The sequence below is a fragment of the Poecilia reticulata genome, unplaced genomic scaffold, assembly GCF_000633615.1.
Source record: "Poecilia reticulata strain Guanapo unplaced genomic scaffold, Guppy_female_1.0+MT scaffold_289, whole genome shotgun sequence".
NCBI classification, from domain to species: Eukaryota; Metazoa; Chordata; class Actinopteri; order Cyprinodontiformes; family Poeciliidae; genus Poecilia; species Poecilia reticulata.
The window spans coordinates 63,118-81,619 of NW_007615066.1; the positions used below are offsets into that span (position 1 = coordinate 63,118).

Here is an 18,502-nt window from a genome sequence, read left to right on the forward strand (position 1 = left end):
ATATACTGAATTGTTTCCTGGTTGGTCTGGGTGCCACTTCCCGTCTGTTTCATCAGACCGTGTAGGAGTCTCTGATTGGTCTGTAGTGAAAGCCTCAGAAGGAAGCGGAGGAACAAGTCCAGGTGTCCATTTGGACTTTCTCAGGCCAGGTCAACGGCTCTCTGATGGAGAGACTTTGGTTCAGACACCTGAGATGTTTGTGTATCTTCCATCAGGTTGACTCCAGAGTCGATGAAGGTCCGATGAACATGAAGAGCAGCCAGAAACTCCTGAACACTCAGATGGACGAAGCAGAACACCTTGTCCTGGTACAGTCCTCTCTCCTCTATAAAGATCTGTGTGAACACTCCTGAGTACACTGAGGCTGCTCTGATATCGATGCCACACTCTGTCAGGTCTGATTCATAGAAGATTAGGTTTCCTTTCTGCAGCTGATCAAAAGCCAGTTTTCCCAGAGACTCTATCATCTTCCTGCTCTCTGGACTCCAGTGTGGATCTGTTTCAGCTCCTCCATCATACTTGACCTTCCTCACTGGTCTGAACCACCAGGAAGTGGATGTACATCTCAGTCAGGGTTCTGGGCAGCTCTCCTCCCTCTCTGGTCTYCAACACATCCTCCAGAACTGTAGCAGTGATCCAGCAGAAGACTGGGATGTGGCACATGATGTGGAGGCTTCGTGATGTCTTCATGTGGGAGATGATCCTGCTGGCCTGTTTCTCATCTCTGAATTTCTTCCTGAAGTACTCCTCCTTCTGTGAGTCATTGAATCCTCTGACCTCTGTCACCATGCCAACACACTCAGAAGGGATCTGATTGGCTGCTGCAGGTCGTGTGGTTATCCAGAGGAGAGCAGAGGGGAGCAGTTTCCCCCTGATGAGGTTTGTCAGCAGAACATCCACTGAGTTGGACTCTGTAGCATCAGTCAGAATCTCCTTGTTGTGGAAGTCCAGCGGAAGTCTACTCTCATCCAGGCCATCAAAGATGAACAGAACCTGGAAGTGTTCAAAGCTGCAGATTTCTTTGGTTTCAGTAACGAAGAGATGAATCAGTTCCACCAAGCTGAACTTTTTCTCTTTCAGCAAATTCAGCTCTCTGAAAGTGAATGGAAATATGAAGTGGATATTCTGGTGGGCTTTGTCTTCAGCCCAGTCCAGAGTGAACTTCTGTGTTAAGACAGTTTTCCCAATGCCAGGAAACTGTCATTGGGAAAACTGTCCCAATGACAGTTTTCCCATTGGAAGAAGTTTCAGTCTGTGCAATTCCCTCAAACACAGACTGGAACTTCTTCTTCAGACCAGATGTAAGTCAATGTTGACAAACTGGAGCAAAATGTTCTAAATAAACACAAAAAGTAAAATCAGGTAGGAAACTAAATCTTCTTCTGAAGATGATGTGAATAAATGTGATTCTATCTCTTCAGTAAATGTCTGATTTCTCCAACAGGTTAAATATTTATAGAACTCATCTTACTGCTCTGCAGACGGTCAACCAGCTCCTCCTGCTTCATCCTTCTCAGGAAGTTCAGTGTGATCTTCATCAATGCCTCTCTGCTGCTCCTCCTCTGCTCTTCATCCTCACCTTCCAATACCTCCTCATCATCTCTTTGACTCTCTGGGCATTCTGGGTCATCTGGACTCAGAACCTTCTGGATCTTCTTCAGTTCATTCTTCACAAAAGTGACAATGTTGTCCTCCAGCAACTGGAACAGAATAATAAATGAAGGAAGCATCAGACTGAAATTATGGAGCTAAACATGAGATCCATGTTATAGAGACTGACAGTCCTCTGGTCTATAAAGTGCAGCATGGAGATGACTGAACAGAATCATGGAAAAGTAGTTGTTCATGTACAGACCATAAATATGGAGTCCAGCTGGGTTTGATGCTGTTGGGCAGACGGACCACTGGGAACCTCTGAGCTCTGCTGGTCCACTCTGTGGAGGAACCAGGAACAATTAGGAAGGCAGAAAATATTCATACTGATGTTTTCACCAAGATCTTCATTGTAAAAATCCTTCAAACAAATAAAAAAGAAAGCATTGAATGAACACACTACAAAGAACCTAAAAAGAAGACCAACTAAAATGATGAAGACCAGTAACAGCAGTAGACATTTTAAAAAGTGGATCTTAAACTGGGATTTCAGTCTTTATAATAATGCATTTTATTTGTCATCACCTTTTTAAACACCCACGGACATTTTACAACATTAAAAACACAAATTAAACAATAACAAAAATGGTTAAAACACAAAACCACAAAATAAAAAAAATTAAAGAGAGAAGGCTAACTTGAACAGATGAGTTTTAAGTTGTGTTTTGGAAATCAAAAGAGAGTCAATATTATGGATGTCAGGGGCAAGAGGGTTCCAGAGTTGGGGAGCAGAGTAAGACTATTTTCTCCATGGTGCTGAGACAGACAAGAGTGTTGGGTATTGGAGTTTTGAATTTGTAGGGAGCTGCTTTTTCCACCAGGAGGAGCCATGAGGTTGCTGTTTGATGGAGGGTGGTTCCCGCTCACCTGTGCGTAATCGGCTTCATCAATGCCAGCATAAAAGGWGTGGGCAGCCAGTTCTTCAGGTAAGGATGTGAGGAGCAGACTTTTGAACCAGTTGAAGTTTGCGGATAGATTACCCAATCAGAAAGCGCGGTGACGTAAGAACAAAGGGGAATCCCAAACAGCTGACATGGCGCAACTGAGAGTCCGGTGGATATCGGAGATATGTGGAAATGTTTATTATTATATGTAAAGGTCATTATTATGTTTATTCATAATAATGAATAAACATAATAATGTTAACATATTCACCTCCAAATCATAGTGCAGCAAATAGAGCGGCTGCTCCCGTCATCTTTCATCCACCGCCTTGCCTTTTGTTTTTGTTACGTCTTTTATCTCTTAAAATGACTCCACAAACTATCACTACTGCTTCTACATCGCCATCCGTGTTTGGTTATTCTAAATTCCCGTTATGTTGGGGGTTTTACTGGAATCGGAATGTTCGTGACTGGAATCGGTTTGTGTTGCTCCTGCCTTGGACACACGAACCAATCAAACCTGTTGTACTTTTATCAGCTCTATGGTCACAGAGGTTTGGAGAATCGGCCGACAATTCTTAAATCTTTCCGTCTAAACCAGACATAAGACTCACAAGCTCTACTCATCTCCTCTCGACCACTGCCCAAATGCTCTGACTCTGGTCGCTATGGTAACGTTTGCATATCCCTTCAAAATAAGATACAGATACGCCACAAAAACAAACATTTTACTTTTGTGACAATTTTAACTTACGATAATGACTAACAGAGCCCTGAGCTTGTTTCTCTGCAACAAGACAGTCCCATCTGGGAGTGACGAGAGACAATGACACCCGAAGTGTTGCTTATATCCACAGCCTGATGGGTCTCTACGTGGCGAAGCAGCTTGAAGCTTCATTAGCAGCCGGTCGCCGCATGTTACGCAGAGCGGCTTGTAATGTGAGCCTCACCTACCGGTCCGGGATAAATCCATTCTCCTGTCTCTTCTCTGGGCCTTTCCCCTTTGCAAAGAAACTTTCCAAAGATACCTGATTCTTACTCATTTTGCTGCTTGTGGGTTCAGTGTTGGCGCGCAAGTATATGAGAGAATCCGGTTAAAGGATTTTCAAAATAAAAGATCCTCCAGACTCAAATAATACATAAAACGGAAATATTTAATTATTTCTGGCGCGGTCCGGTACCAATTAGGGGTTGGGGACCACTGCTGTATGGTATCAGGAGAGGAACTGCAGACCCGTTAGAACTTGACATAAGCGTCTCTTCATCCTCAATCATCTCCTGAGGCTGATATGTTACAGAACATTTGGCTATGATTGATTCAGTTTCTTATTGTGATTTTAGTTGACTATTGTGGTTTGATTATTTGCTTAGGTTAGGATGTGCTTGAAGAGAGAACTTTATTCGAGCGGAATTGCACACAAAGGCAATGGCCAAGCTTGAACATAGCATTGACCTGGGGGGCAGGGTGAAATAATGGAATTATCAAGAGTGAAAAAAAAACTATCAGTATAAGGGGGCGGTGGCGCAACTACACATTATTCAGGTGGATGCGAAAACATAGATCGTCCCCCCCCCTCCCCTGTTTAGAGCTCTATAAGTGTAAGTTAGCGTTACTATTATTATCTATTCATGTTTTGTGTCCAACAAAAGCACTTAAGCAAATGTATTTTCTTTTCTTTTAGTTTTCACGGTGTATTCGAAGCACTGTGTATTCAGTGCAACAACTTGGTTTCAAAAGAAGTAAATATGAATCTACTGCACCCGTCAAAGCTCTCTGTGTTTTCTCTCCGTGTTGTCTGAGGAACTGCTACACGGTGTCTGTAGTTCTCTAGATAAGAGCGCTGAACAAGCAGCCGTGTATTTTGCCACCTGGGCGATGCGGAGCGGTGAAAATACGCTGAGGAAACTGTATCTGAGGGGGAAACACGAATTGTAGTAACACCAGCATTGTGAGTAGTTTCTTCTTCTTCTGTGGATTGTAGGAAGCAGCTATGTTTCCTACAATCATGGCTGCTTCCAAACATGGAAGCCAGGTTTCCATGTTTGGAAACATACTATACAGCTCATAGTATGTGCCATACTATGAGCTCATACTATGCATGAGCTGGGGATTTTCTGGAAGAAAATATCAATTTTCTCTGTTTACACGACAACGGACATCGGTACGTTTCAGAAACATCGCACTCTGGAACCCGTTTTCAATCTGTGCCGTTGACAGAGGAAACATTCAGTGGTTTCGTGTAAATGTACAGTACAAACGCAACAAAACTCTTCCGTTTTCCCCCAAAATCGTTGTCGTGTAAACGGGGCCTTAGATAAGAAGAACTTCGGTTTTGAATAAGAACATTTCAGACTCCGTTTCCATGGTTACAGCAGTTAAATACAACGTACGTCTCTGGTGGAGATCCAGGAGATTTAAAGTCAATGTAATGATCCTTTGATCAGTCGCTCTTAAAGGACACACAGCTGGGTTCTGGTTCTGGTTTGAGTCTCTGATGGATCCTGACAGAAACACGATGATTAAAACTCTGAGGTTCTGTTCTCATACCTGCCAACATTTCCATCATGGACCCATCTGGACCAGAACCGGGCTGAAAATGGGACCTAGATGTAATTGTCTCCCAGTTGATGCAAGACAACTCTGGGTCGAAAGTGGGACCCGTATGGATGACAGAGGTTCTGTTAGCCATATGGGTAGTTCAACTGGTTTCCTTGAGACCCAATCCCACAGAGTGCTCAGCCGGTTCTGTTGATCTTGGTTATAGTTACACATAAAAACAATGTCAACATGATTCCATGAATGTCTGATCAGCCTCCTTCTTTCTAGGATGAATCATGTTGATCATCCAGATCAGGAAATGTGTTGGAAGTTGGTGATTCTCTCCATCTGTGTCCTCCTGCAGCCCAGAGCTCTGACCAACAGGCTGATGTCACTCAGCTGCTCCTGCATCACTGACTTGCTGTCAGGAAGAAACACTGAACCAGGCTGAGCTGCTCTGTTCAGTCTGGATGAAGCAGCAAAGAAGAGCAGCAGCTTCATCACCACGTCTGTTTGGGCCTGATGTAGTGAACGCTGTGTGAAAAGGGCTGTGGACACTTAGAGATGGTGACCTCACCTCTGACCTTTGCTCCGGCTCTCATCTTCCCCACACAGAGTGGTTGTAGAGGGAGGGACTCCCTCCTCTCTGTCCTCACACTGATCCATGCTGCTGAATTCACTTCAGTTCCCACACACTTTCTAGCTTCACCTGCAGAGGAAACACACATCATTCATCAGCTCTGATCATCTTTACATCATTAGAGCAGATCAGCTGCTATTTCGTGTTTTTGTTTGTTTTTAAACAAAGAGGACTGAGAACTCCAGAAAGTTGAACCTGGAAAAGTCTGGAATGTTTCTAGGAAACAGATGCAGGAACCCCATGAACACTGAGGTCTGTGATCCAGTTTTTCTGAGATGTTCTGATGCAGATTAAAATCTATAGCTGGTTGAACTGTTGGTGAAGCTGCACCCGGGGCCTCATACATGGGAGAGTTTACAGTTTTTACTCTAAAACTTGGCAAATTTAGAAAAGTGCGGCGCACAAAAATAATGGGATGCATAAAGCAGTGCGCACGCACATGGCGGCGAACCTTTTCTTTATAAATTCTAATTTGCAAGAAATAGAGCACTGCTGCTGGTCTGCCCTGTCACCACCCATAAATACATATGTAAATTAGTATAAATACCTGGAAGTCTGCCACCACGTGAAGCAGTAACCATGGCGACGTCCTTCTTTGTAGCAGTATGATTATTTATAATAATAATATTTTATTTGAAAGGTGCTTTTAGGGCACATAATGTCACCTCACAAAAATAGAAATACATTTTAAGGAAAAATGTATTTCTTTAAAATAATAATAATAGTAATAATCTATTTAATTTATAGCGCACTTTTCATTAATTAACAAAAATCTCAAAGTGCTACATGGTGCAGCTAAAAACAAAAAAAATCAACAATAAAAAAAAGAGTAATTTAAAAGTGGAGTATTCTTGTCTAAAAAGAAAAGTTTTCAAGCCAGTTTTAAAATCGGACAATAATTGCGGGGCTCTCAAATAGTCCGGGAGAGAAAATCCATTTCTTTAAAAAATTTATTTTTTAAAGAAATCCACGTTTGCTGTCCAAATGTTCAGCCGGGATTTAAAGACAGAGGGTCTTTGAGTAGCAAAATTGGATGTTTATTGTAGATGGTGGAATCATGTGCAGAAGTTGTACATTTACAGAATAAAGATGCTTTATGTCCATAAAGGCGCTTTCACAATGTGGGCGGCTCGACTGAAGGATGGCTGGAGTTGCACCGGTACCGGTACACACGGCTCCTTTAGGTTTTGCTCAGAGATCCAGTCTGGCTTATTAAATGCATAAACCATCACAGATCAACGTGTTAAATCTTATGAGACAAAATGGGTAAAACTACCATTTACATTCTAGTGAGGTTTTCACATCCTTTCATTTTAAATATCTTTATTTTGTGTGCGTATTACGTTATTGTCTGAGGATAAATGCGGTTCAGTTCCATCGTTTACATTTAAACAATACAATATTAAAATAAAAAAAAACATCGGGTTTGATGCGTCTTGGTCTAAGTAATTGAATGTACACTGAATAAATACACTGAACTTCAAACTTCAAATTTCAGTGTATTTAGGTGAATTTTGATGCTTTGTAGTTTGATATCCACAGAAAGTTTGCTTGGCTGCCGCACATTTTCCCACCAGCAGAAAAAGTGTATGCATATTTACGTAAACTTTGACGCAAAGTAAATTTTTATACATGCCTACTTGTACGTAAAATATTACGCATATTAATTGTGCGTACTCGTTCTTTATACATGAGGCCCCAGATTTCTAGAAGAGTTTAGATCTCCAGATCTGCTCAGACAGGAGAATCATTCAGATCTCTTCTAAGCACTCAGGTCTTTACTTGACCTGAGTGCTTGTCGGATCAACATCAGATGATGTTGACCCGACATGTTCATCTGGTTTTAATTCTGTTTATTATTTATTATAATTTATTATGTGGAATATCTGATGATTGTCCCTGGATTAACTGTAGAAAACTCAGAGCAACTTTTACTGTTTTTATCTGTGATTGTAACTAAATTTGATCTTTGGACCTCCTGAGGAGTTGGAATCTGTTGAGTAATCAACAACCTGATTGGTTGTTGAAGATAGATGAACTCCGACCCTGTCCTGCCCCCATAAAAAACACATTTACAGTGCAGACAGCAGCTTGTTGAGCTGTAGAAGAGCTGCTGAAATTCATCAGGATGGATCAAACCCAGAGATTTGGAGCAGCAGTGAAGTCCTGGCTTCATTAAGCTGCAGCAGAAATACAACATGAGGTTGAAATAATGGAGGTTGGAAGTGAAGCAACTGAAGCATAATCATAAAGATCAAAGGTCACAATAATTAGCCTGGATCTGATAGGAAGAGCAGTAAATGCTGGATTGGACTGAACTGGGTTCTGAGGTGACGGCGACTTTTAGTCCCAAAGTCCAACAAAGATCCAGTGGAGCCAGATGATTGGAGCGGAATCGCTCTCTGATGTCCAGACTGGAAACCAGCTGCACATGTGGATGGAAATGGACTGAATAAGGTTCACCACAGATGGTACATGGTCTTCAGTCAGCGTCTTTTAAAGGTCCGAACATCCATAAGCACAGCAGGCTAGATGATCTAGTCCAGATCATCCCTACAGTTGGAACCATCAGAACTAACTGGTTCTGGTGGTTCATCACTAATCAGTGATGAATGGCTGAATGTAAATGTAAATGGCTGTCTAAACTCAGTCACAAAGCTGATGACGCTTCTGTGTTAATAACTAGCAGCTCCATGGTCCACATAGCTGATATAGTTGGAGTCCAGAGCATCAGGAAGTCCTTTCAGCATCAATCAGATTGAACTACTTCCTGTTGACACAGGAACAGACTCCTCTGGTTCATTAGCTCTTTGGTTGAAGAGATTCTCTGAGTTGAGTTAGAAGGAAGACCTGAACATGTTGAAGTGGAGAACAGATCTCACTAGATCTGATCGACTAGTTTGGTTTGAAGCAGAAGGCCCCTACAGATCAATTTCTCCATGTCAATCCCTTCTTGGGTCGCTAACAATATTAGCAAAACTCAGTTACTTAACAGTTTTTATACAGAAATCAGAGACATCAGAAGACCCCCGCTTGTGATTGAGTTTAATAAGATGAACATCAAAACCTGAGACTTTGAAACCGGGCCTATTGATAAGAACTGGTTCAAAACCAGTTTCAGCCTCCAGACTCTCTGTGGTTTCATGAGCAAATGTCTTTCTTTAAAACAATTTGTTTCAAATGTGAATTCAGATAAAAAAATACTTTTTTTTTAAAGTCCCATCATGTTATTTCATCTGCTCTCACTCTTCATTTAGGAAATAAAATACTGTACTAACTCCTAAATCTCCCTTCATGGGTTGACACTGTAGAACAACAAACCGATCACTTTTAGGAATAAATTTACCTTTAAGATTGATTACTGTAAATAATTATTGATTTACTGATGGCTTTAATAGAGCAAATGTTAACCTGTTGGATTATCTGTCTTAATTAATTTCAGTCTAAAATATTGACAATGAAGAAGTTTAAGTCTGTTAACATTTCCTGGTCTGATTCAACTCACCTTCAGGTGTTCAGCTTTTTTTTCAATCTTATCTCTGAACAGCAGATATTTTACGGCTGCCATAAACTCCAAGGTAGAGAAAAGATGATGTCGTAAATTTTTCTTCAATTTCTTTCATTTACATTTATAAAACTGACCTTTGGTCTTTAAGGGACAAAAATGTTTTACTAGCTTCAGAACTGAAAAAAAGACGATTTGGATTTAAGATGGACCTTGAACAGAACAGCCTTTAGAACCAATTTTTATCATAGTTTCTCATTGAATGTCTAAATGTAATTTTTTCTTCATATGAAGTACATTCCAATTTGTAAACTTCAGACACTTAGATGTTAGACGGATCATCTGAAGCCATGAAACTCTGTAAATTTTGGAGTCAACAGAGTTCTACTCATCAAAATATTGCATCTAACCATCAGCTGTTCACCATGTGGTTTGATTCCAGTTCATCAATAATCTAATAATCATGTAGATACATTTTCAAACAACAGACAGATTCAACTGTGAGCTGAAATCAAAAATGAAAACGATCTCCAAACATCAGAGAGAAACAAGCAGGAAAGTTCCTGAAGACAAAGTTCAAGTAGGAAACAAAACAAACTTACAGTTAATTCAAACAGTCCAAAGAGTTGAAGATCATCTGAATAGACTGAGAGTGAGGCGATCTGCTTTCTGGAAGGAGGCAGAGCTTCACCTGTGATGGAGGCAGGGCAGTTAGGAGGCGGGGCAACAGGAGCAGCAGAGGAGTTCCTGGTAGGTTCAAAGTTTGTTTAATTCTCCAGGAACCATTTGGTTTCCAGCTGCCAGTCAAACATCAGAACAGAAAACAAGACAAACAGCAGTTTCACTTCCTGGTTCTCCTGTAAAAAGCTGCTGGATTCACCAGAACAAGAAACCAGCTGTGTTCTCCATGGTAGCAGTGAATCTCTGCATCCTGAAGAATCCAGTCATTCAGCTGCTCATCTTCACCCTGGAGCCCACTCTGCTGCTCAACAGGAAGTGAGGCAAGAGAGAAACTCTCTTCCCTCAGTTCAGGTACAGAACCTGCTGATACGGATCCCGCTCACTAACGGAGCGTCCTGGTGGTCTGCCCTCTGAAGTAAGTAGAATCTAAACCTGCAGGCTTTAAGATTTAATGAGACATGGAGTAAGGTAACACTTTATGAAGGGGTGTGCATAATACTGTCATAAACACATCAGTATTAGGCTTCGTGAGTGTCTGATTGTTGTCCATCCATCCATTTTCTTACACCCTTGTCCCTCAGTGGCGTCAGGAGGGTTGCTGGTTCCTCTCCAGCTAACTTTCCGGGAGAGAGGCGGGGTCACCCTGGACAGGACGCCAGTCTGTCGCAGGGCAACACAGAGACACACAACCATGCACACACACAATCACACCTAGGGGCAATTTAGACAATTAACCTGACAGTCATGTTTTTGGACTGTGGGAGGAAACCGGAGTACCAGGAGAAAACCCACCATGCACAGGGAGAACATGGAGACTCCATGCAGAAAGACAGGGAATCGAACCCAGAACCTTCTTGCTGCAAGGCAACAGCTCTACCAACTGCGCCACTGTGCAGCCCTCCATGACTGTTGTCATGAAGTGTTAGTCAGTAAATAATGTCACTTTTAGTGCAAAGCTGACATTTTTCATGCATTTTTAATGGACATTTTAGTACAACTTTGCATTAAAAGTGTCATTGAGTACCGAATATCACTTCATGACAACAGTCATAAATATTCATGAAGACGCCTTCATGTTCATGACAGGTGTTATATCATATTTATGACAATGTTATGTCGGTCTTATGCACAACCCTTCAAATAAAGTGTTACCTGGAGGGTAATTATAAATGATTTCAGGTTACATTTTATATGTCTGGTATTTTGATACTCTGCCCTCCTCATATGTTTCTGTTACAGGAGCTAAAGTTTATGTCAGCTATGCTACATTAGCTGTTGGAAGCTAAGCATGGATTTTTACTGTCACTCTCATCACAGTTTGATAATCTGTCTTCAGTCTTAACTTTAATCCAGGTTGATCTAGTTTTATAATGCCGAAGCATCTTCAGGAGATTATAGCAGTTATGGATGTTGGTCTTCATCACTGAAATCGTATTTTGTTGCTTCAGCAGTAATGAAGGTAGATCTGGACCTGCAGGATCATCATCTGCTGCTAGACTTTATTCACCAGAACAAAATGAAAGGTACTTCATTTATGTTGACTTTTCAACATACTTGAGGATTTAGTCTAATGTTCACACATAGGCCTGTTAGAATAATCGGATGATAAATTAAAACAAAGTAAATCATTTCCATTGGCATGATTTATTTTTTCTCTCTACCAAAAACTGGATAATAAAAGTCTTCAATTTGGTACTTTGGTCTCAACTAGCCCTTATTTTGAAAAGAAACTTTGTTTACAAAGACTTCAAAATTTATTAGTCGTTTCATTTATTCTGGATATTAAAAATGTCTTCCTGTTCCAGTGTTAAATGTTTATTAGAATTTAAAGCTTAATTACCTTTGAGAATGTGTTCTTGCATTATTTCATCATTACCATTATATTACTTAAAAAAATAGTTTCAAAAGAATATTATCTTTTGTTGAGAACTTCTGAAACAATTTATCATACAGTATGTGGCAACCCTAGTTGGCAGCGATTCAGACCCGCCGAAACTCCCAGCCCAGTGAAGGATCCGGACTAGTTACAGGTAGCAACTCTGACATTATTCACAAAGTGTGAGTTAACTGTAGACTGATTGTAAACTGTATCAGCACAGCTGCCGAGCTCACATCCCCTTTTCTCTCTGTCGGTGGTACAGCGGTGATGTCAGGGACTGAAGGCTGAGCTATAGTTGCGTTTTAACAGTTCGGGTTGAGGCTGTGAGCCAAGACAGCATTATATCGTTTATAGTTAAGGTTTACATCGTAGCCGCCTGGAAGACTATCTTCCAGTTTGTGCCGAGTTACAAAGATCCAGACGAGTGTAGCAGTGTCAGGTATTACTTTATTTTGCGCAATTGATATACAAATTAAATATAAGAAAAAAATGCTAATGACTCAGGAGAGGAGACAAAAACCCAATGTGCTTATATAAAGCCTCCACCAAAATACAAAAAAAAAATCCAGAAATACAATCCTTCATCAGTTCTTCACAAATTTATATACAATCATATACCATATGATTGTATGTATTATAAGTATTAAAAGACATTTAAACAGAATATGTGATAATGGAAAAAATGACCACAATTCACAAGTCATCCTGTCCCCACTAGCAAAATAAAAGTGTGGGAATTTCATTGGACAAGGACTGGACTTCAGCACACCTGCTTTAGACACAACTCAGCACAGAAACACTGAGGCACCAGGAACAGATCTCCAGAACCCAAACCCAGCATAGAGGGGTTCAGTGAATGTAGTGTTGAAGGTGTGGAGGTGGATCAGAGAGTCAGAGGAGACGCTGTAGAAGGACAGAATGCCAGCAGGACAGTCCACATACACTGATACTCTGTTAGAGACACAGGAGGGGAGACGAGTTTCACTGTCATTGTGCCAGGCAGAGTAACCAACACCAGAGCATCTCAGACTCCAGGAATGATCGTTCCATCCAAACCAACAATCTCTACCGTCTCCTTTCCTCCTGATTCTTCTGTAACTCACTGATATATCAACTCCTTCTCTCCACTCGACCTCCCAGTAACAGCGACCAGTCAGACCAGTTTCACACAGAAGCTGAAGCCAGTAAGCAAATCTGTCTGGATGATCAGGATACGACTGAAGATCCTTCTCTTTCACACGTGTCACCTTCCTGTTGTCTTCAGATAGTTTAAGGTATCTGTTCACTGTGTTTGTGTCGATGGTGAGTTGACAGGAATCTGATGGAGAACAAACACAATCCAGCTGCAGTTATTGATCATTTATTGATCTTTGATGACTCCTGAAAGAGTGATGTCATGACATGGGTTTGTTGTTGGTGAGGGTGAAAAGCAGACAGACCCAGGATAGAGTGAAGAAATTTGAGTTTTGATGATGAGCAGTGATGCAGGAACAGAGACACAGGTAGCACTGGGACAACACACAATTGGACAATGACAGTGAAGACAAAACCACGACAAGGATCAGGCAGGGAAAACAGGTGAGCTTAAAATACATGAGTATTATTATGAGCAGTATTATCATAAATATATATACGGATTTTTTTCTTTCCTTGTAATATTTCTCTTTTCATCAACTTATTTTATCATCGTTTTTGTACAGCACTTTGGTGCAGTTTTAGACCTGTTTTTAAAGTGCTATATAAATAAATATGACATTGACATTGAGAGTCAGGGAAACAGGACACAGCTAGGATCAATCAAGGGGTAGACACGACACCACAAAGACTCAACCCTTTCATGCATGAATTATGTTCCTGTAAGTCAGGATTTTTTTGTTTTTGATTTTCTTAGGGCAAAAAAAGGTGGGGATTTTTTTTTTTTTTTTTACAAAAGTTTTGTAAAAAAAAATTTTTTTTTCCAGGATTTGTCCAAATGATCTCATGGGTTTGTCTTAGACAAATGGTGTAAAAAGTCTGTCCTTGAGAACCAGCATCCTGCATGTGTTAGTTCTCCCTCTACTTCAACACACCTGGATCAAATGGTGGCTCATTAGAAGACCTCAGGAGAAATGTTGAGGAGGAAGTTGCTACCACCAGGCAGAAAACTAGAACGTGCAGGATGCTGGACCTCAAGGGTCAACTTTGGACACCACTGCCTGAGACACCGGTCTGTGTTTTAACGGTGATGGGACGGCACTGGTACTCTAGAGCACATCTGGATGGAGCCCTCATTTATTAGCACACAAGCTACAGATTCCTTGAAATGTAAGCGATTCACCTTCTCCAAGAAGTGAAAAAAAAAAACCACTTGGTAACATGTCAAGACGAAGACCTGGTTCTGATAACCAATACATTCTTGACCTGAAGTATCGGATGTATGACATGATTCCATATTTATTACTGGAAATGTCTTCACTTCCTGATCTGTTAAGGCCAGAATTTATTTTCTTTTTTGGAATGCATACAGATTTGTAATCTGTAGATTTTGCATCTCCAGATATTTCATGTCACCTCAACATCTTGATTTTACCTCAGTGATCAAAGGTTCTTCATCATCCTCATCTCCACTGCAGCTACTGCTCCTATTGGCCAGTAACATATAAAAACTTTACTTCTTAATGACAACAATGGACTTCAAGTTAAGAACTAAAATATGTTAGTTTATTTACAGTCAAAATATTTGCTGGAAATGTTTCATATTGTATATCTATAGTCAGAGTATTGATATCAATACCTGTCAAAATATTGCCACCGATGCATGACATCCACTTTAATAGACAGGTGATCAGTAGTAGTTTTCTCCAAATATAAAGTTATTTATAAAATACATCAGTAGTATGAGTCTTTAGGGGTTTCTTGATGTCACGATATATATATATTTTTTTACCTGCAAGGGCCTTCTACAGTAGGAGGGAGGACTGCATGTACTTGAGTTGGTCTGATACTTTTAAATCTGCCTCCCATATTGGATTTGACAAATCCAATATGGGAGAACAGAAGGCTGAGATATTAGGCCAGGGTGGCAGTGGTTCACCAATCATCCCTGCCAAAGCTGCCTGGAAGTGCCACTCTGCTTCCACCAGTCTCCTGCACTAAGAAGAGGCCAGTCCCGCAGAGCGATGATACATTTTGTGGCTACTTCAAATCGTCTCTGGATAGAGCAGGGTTTAGCCAAAGTATTAAATTATTTTACTGTCTGTTATTTTACTGTCAAAATCTTCTGAGTCCATGTTGTAGATGTTTTTCTTTCTTACCGCAAACCTCACAGTTAGTTGGCCAGATCCTTCTGTCATTATATGGGTTTGTTGTTAGTGATAGTGATGGGTCTGGCAACACCGATGCGTCTGTGCATGTGTCAAGCCCACAGACCAAAATCCGTGTCTGTGCACGTATTGGTTTCAGCAAGTCACGTGACCGATACAGGAACTGTTTCCAAATGACATTAACGCACCAAACTGTGTTTATAAGGAAGCGAATCTGTCAATTTGTCAAAAGCATTTGCCAAACGAATTCTTGATCTTTTATGGAACAGCGTCGACTATGGAGCAGCTTCAAAGGAAACGTTTCCGCAGTGTGGGACCATTTTGATCTTATATTGAAAAATAAATTTGTTTTCATTGTTGATCACATTAATAAGGCCCGATTGATGCACACGCACATCTGCTGATCTGAAAACGGGTTTTGTTCTTTGGTTTCAATGTAGAGTATTTATTTATGCTGTGTAATAACTGTAAAAAATAAAGGTAACTACTTCACAGATTTTGCCTCACGGGTTATTTTCGGAACGCAACACCTAAGAAAAACAAGGGTTCGCTGTAAATGTAGTGTTTACTTCATTTTTTTCTACAGCAGGAGTTTTGTCAAAAAAGCGTAACAGGCTCAATTTCAAAAGGTTGTTAAAACTTTTTTTAAATAAAAAATATGTGGGAAACAAAACAGTCTATGCATCTTCTTTCCAAACACATTCACTTAAATTTTCACTTTATGGTCACATTCTTTATTGGCTGTATATCAAATATATTTAAAATTTAACTGAAGATATGACATAATACAATATAATATTCAATAAAATACAAAGACTTAAATCCTATTGTATAGACTTGGTCATCAAATCACTACGTTGCCTGTAGGAATTTTTAATGTCCAGCAGGTGTCAGTATTGAGTGACACAGAATCGACAGTTTTGCTATGTGTCGAAATGATACATGTACCCATCACTAGTTGGTGAGGGTGGAACGCAGTCAGGTTGAGGGCAAAAATGAGAGTTTTGATGGTGATCAAAAGCTCACAAATGCAAGAAGCACAGGTGAGCAGGGTTGCAGTAACAGACACACAGCTAGTACTGGGATGACACACAACTAGACAATGGCAAAATCATGACAAGGATCCAGCAGAAATCAGAGAACACAGGTGAGCTTAAAATACATGAGTGAGTAATCAGGGAAACAGGACACAGCTGGGATCAAACAAGGGGTTGACAGGACAACACAGAGACTTAAATTAACTGACAAAACACACACAAAACCCAACAGTTGTGATAGCTTGAAGATGGTTGAATGTGAGCTGCTTTGTTGTCATGAATCAGATAAAAACACACTTACACTTCCTCAGACCTGGTGTTAACCATCGGACTCCAGCAGGCTCCACCCTGAAAGAAAGAAGGGGGTCAGACCATCAGTCTCTTTCAGCAGCAAACATGGACATTACATGTAACACACTGTCCTCCACTGAGACAGTCCAACATTTGGACACGTCCACTTGTTGGAAAAATCCAGATAAATAAATGGTAAATGACTTGTATTTGTATAGCGTTTTATCAAGTCCTGAGAACTCCAAATTGCTTCACACTACAGTTAGTCATTCACCCATTCAAGCACACTGGGCAAGTGAAATGTCTTGCGCAAGGGACAACAATAACAGCTCCTCCAGATTCCTCACACAGACTCAAACCTTGGACTCTATTCACCTCTTCCCATCGGCCTCTTCATAATCTTCTCTATGTTCCTGATTCCCCATGTCTCCCAGTCTCCCCAGACTAAGACCTTTACTCATTTCACCATTGTTTGCACAATAAACTTTAACTTTTCATCTGGCTCCTCAGAGTGTTCTGCACGTGGGCCAAACATACCTAAGACCATGACACAGTCCTGCAACTTTTATATGTCACTCTGCTTCAGCCCACTTGGCTCCAATATTAGCATTTTAGCTGAGCTTTGTAGAGCTTAGCTGAATGCTATTGAGGCAGTTTCACCATGTAATTCAAGTTTGTAGCACAAGGGAAATACCTAAAAGTTGAAGGACTTCGGACTTCAAATGCCGTTTGAGGGCCCATACTATTTTCCATCAGACAGTTTAAGGACAAAACAAACATTTCTCCTCTTCCTCCTCCATCAGTTCCTCCATACCTGAGAGTTTCTAGTCTCCAGTTTGGATCCTTCAGTCCAGCCGACAGCAGCTTCACTCCTGAGTCTCCTGGATGATTGTAGCTCAGGTCCAACTCTTTCAGATGGGAGGGGTTAAAGGTCAGAGCTGAGGCCAGAGAAGCACAGCCTTCCTCTGAGACCAAACAGCCTGACAAGCTGCAGACACAATTCAACACATCATGAGAAACAGGAGAACACTGGGGGAAAACCCAAGGACTGAATTGGATATTTACAGGAGGGGAAAAGAAACTGGTTAACTGGTTAGTAAAATTATATAATTATCACTCTCAAAAACAAATTACCCATAAAAGCATGTGTGGTTTGCCATCAGCCACTAGAGGTCAGTATACTTGTAAATTAGAATCAAATATACACTTTATTGCTAAAAGTATTGGCTCACCTGTCTTGACTCGCATATGAGCTTAAATGACATCCCATTCCTAATCCATAGGAGTTCAATACAATGTCAGTCCACCCTTTGAAGCTAGAACAGCTTCAACTCTTCAGGAAAGCTATTCACAAGGTTTAGGAGTGTTTATGGGAATTTCTGACCATTCTTCCAGAATTGCATTTGTGAGGTCACATACTGATGTTCGACGAGAAGGCCTGACTCTCAGCCTCTGCTCTAATTCATCCCAAAGGTGTTCCATCAGGTTGAAGTCAAGTTCATCCACAGCAGACTCTGACCAAAAGTCACATGTGGTGTATCCCAAGGCTTAATCTTAGGACCCCTCCTATTAATATCCATCTGTTCCCATTAGCTAAGGTTTTAACAGGAAATAAGATTGGCTACCATAACTATGCAGATGATAGCCAGCTCTACATCATGATGTCACCAGGGGACTCTGAACCCATTTAAATTACTGAATAAATGCTTAGAACTGATCAATGTGTGGATGTGCCAAAACTTTCTCCAGCTGAACAGAAACAAAACTGAAGTTATTATCTTTAGACCTAAAGAGGAGCGAACTAGAATTATAGATCTAGATCAGTGGTTCTTAACCTTTTTTGAGGTACCGAACCCACCAGTTTCATATCTTAGCCCTTAGCCTTAGTACTGGCTCTCCCCAGGGCTGTGTGTTGAGCCCCCTGCTCTATTGTCTGTACACATATGACTGCACCTCTGCCCACCACAGCAACACCATCATCAAGTTTGCTGATGATACCACAGTAGTGGGGCTCATCTCAGGCGGTGATGAGTCAGCCTATAGAGATGAGGTGGAGCGGCTGTCAGTGTGGTGCAGGGAGAACAATCTGCT

At 40.9% G+C, this 18,502-nt stretch overlaps 1 pseudogene; it reads right to left on the bottom strand.

Moving 5' to 3' along the window:
* Positions 1-45: 45 nt before the first annotated feature.
* Positions 46-18,502, bottom strand: part of LOC108166002 (protein NLRC3-like) — a 37,876-nt pseudogene continuing 19,419 nt past the window's right edge.